General features: G+C 52.6%; 1 pseudogene; it reads right to left on the bottom strand.

The window, feature by feature from the left end:
• LOC143261607 (large subunit ribosomal RNA) overlaps positions 1-2,500 on the bottom strand; it is a 7,616-nt pseudogene that overhangs the window by 3,309 nt on the left and 1,807 nt on the right.

Below are 2,500 nucleotides of genomic sequence, written 5' to 3'. Positions count from 1 at the left end.
AGTTTAGCCATCCGGTTGGCCAGGACTTTGTGGAAGGCTCTTGTGATGGTCGATGAGACCGTGATGGGTCTGAAATCTCCGGGTTCCGAGGCACCGTCTTTTTTTGGTATGAGGGTTGTCCGAGACTCCAAGAGATGTTGTGGGAGTTTACCACATATGACAAAGATATTAAAAATTCTCGTCCAAATATTGATCGGAACACCTCGGAATTCTTTGGCGGAGAGTCCATCTGGTCCAGGCGCAGTACCCAAGGGAGGCAAAGCCGCCCTAATTTCTTTAGGTGAGATAGGCGCCCATAGTTCCGTCAGAGCCCCCGTTGCAGGTGTGGTACCGGGTGTCATAGTGTCTTTCGAGGTCATGATCTTCTCCCAGAATGGGACCATGACTTCCTCAGGTGGTGCCGAGGACGTCTTCTTATCCCTAAGTATATCACGTAAACAAGTTGTTCTGTTTCGCTTCCACGCCTTCTGCACCTTAGCATACTCAGCCCTGCGGAGTTTTCGGCGCGATACTGACTTAGGAGCTGCTGTTATCTTGGGCACGGATACCTTACGACGAATCAGAAAGGTTTTGCGAAGGTAAATAGAAAGTTCTTCGATAATCCGCGCTTGTTCCCAGGTGTTGAGGGACCTCACAATTTCATTGAGTACATCAGTATTGAAATTGTGATCATTAAAGGCCGGTAGCCCCCGTAAATACTCCAAGACCAAGTTCCGGGCTGTCTCTTGAGAGAGATCACCCGAAGTCACGTCAGGAAGGTGTGGTTCGAGGTTGGTATCGATCGTAGGAGGTGTAACGATTCCAATGGCAGGAAGAGTGGCCGCATCGTTAGGAGAGCGCATCTCATTGAGGAAACGCTCAACTATGGCCTTATATTCCTTCTTCCGCCTTTGCCCTTTGATTGCTTCAAGAGTTCTGTTGGGTATTATTTTCAGAAGCTCCTGGTTCAAGAAAGTCACACCTTGTAACGTCAGTCGCACCTCTTGTCTCGCGAGAATGGCTAAGTCTTCAGGTGACCATCGTGCCTTAACCCGCGTCGTATCCTGACGGGAATCATACCAATCCTTATGACCCCGCTGTTGATGGACTCCGCGGCCGGTTTTGGTGGAAAATACCCGACCGCATCCAGGATATTCACACGCGAAGCCCTCATTCGAGGTACGAACGGAGCCCGACCCGCCTTCAGTAACTGGTGCGGCGTCGCCAGTGGACGAGCCGCCTTGACGACCACCGAAAATGGGTGTGTCGTCCATCCGAGGCTTTTTCTTTATATTCTTTGGGCCAGTTAGGTTTCGACCAGTAGGGGTGGCAGCCCTACTGGCCAGATTCGCAGAGGCAGCTCTTAGCTTCCCTCCAAAGGAGGTACTGGCGGCGGGACCCACGAGAAGGGGGCTGCTTGCTAAACTATGAGACTGATGGTTAAGAGAGTCATAGTTACTCCCGCCGTTTACCCGCGCTTTTTTGAATTTCTTCACGTTGACATTCAGAGCACTGGGCAGAAATCACATTGCGTCAACACCCGTGGGGGCCATCGCAATGCTTTGTTTTAATTAGACAGTCGGATTCCCCTAGTCCGTGCCAGTTCTGAGCTGAGCGTTGAATGGCGGCCGAAGAGGACGACCGCACCGATGGGAAACGCCACGGAAGCCTCGCAGCAAGGAAGATCCGCGGGAGGCCAAGGCACGGGACCGAGCTCGGATCCCAGCCACGAGAGCCGTTCACCTCGCCCAGGCCCGGCACGTCAGCCAGACCCGCTTCCCGACCAAGCCCGACACGCCCCGCTCCTCAGAGCCAATCCTTATCCCGAAGTTACGGATCCAATTTGCCGACTTCCCTTACCTACATTAATCTATCGACTAGAGGCTCTTTACCTTGGAGACCTGCTGCGGATATGGGTACGAACCGGCGCGACACCTCCACGTGGCCCTCTCCTGGATTTTCAAGGTCCGAGGGGATGATCCGGACACCGCCGCAACTGCGGTGCTCTTCGCGTTCCAAACCCTATCTCCCTGCTAGAGGTTTCCAGGGAACTCGAACGCTTATACAGAAAAGAAAACTCTCCCCGGATCTCCCGACGGCGTCTCCAGGTCATTTTGGGTTACCCCGACGAACACTCTTACGAGGGCCCGAATGGTATGCGGTTCCGCTGCCGGGTTCCGGAATAGAAACCGGATTCCCTTTCGCCCAATGGGTGTTTTTTGTGCATGTATATAATAACAAAATATGCTGCGATTTATATAATAATAAAAAAAATAATAAAATAGCTGCGTTTTTTTTACAAGTGTTTAACGTCTTAGGACACCTCATCTACATAGGATTTCTCTTAGGGCTTAGGATCGACTGACTCGTGTGCAACGGCTGTTCACACGAAACCCTTCTCCACGTCAGTCCTCCAGGGCCTCGCTGGAGTATTTGCTACTACCACCAAGATCTGCGCCGACGGCGGCTCCAGGCAGGCTCACGCCCAGACCCTTCTGCGCACACCGTCGCGACCCTCCTA

The sequence above is a fragment of the Megalopta genalis genome, unplaced genomic scaffold (genome assembly GCF_051020955.1).
Source record: "Megalopta genalis isolate 19385.01 unplaced genomic scaffold, iyMegGena1_principal scaffold0057, whole genome shotgun sequence".
Lineage (NCBI taxonomy): Eukaryota > Metazoa > Arthropoda > Insecta > Hymenoptera > Halictidae > Megalopta > Megalopta genalis.
Note: the sequence above shows the minus strand (reverse complement) of the source record. Positions and strands in the feature narration are given on the sequence as shown.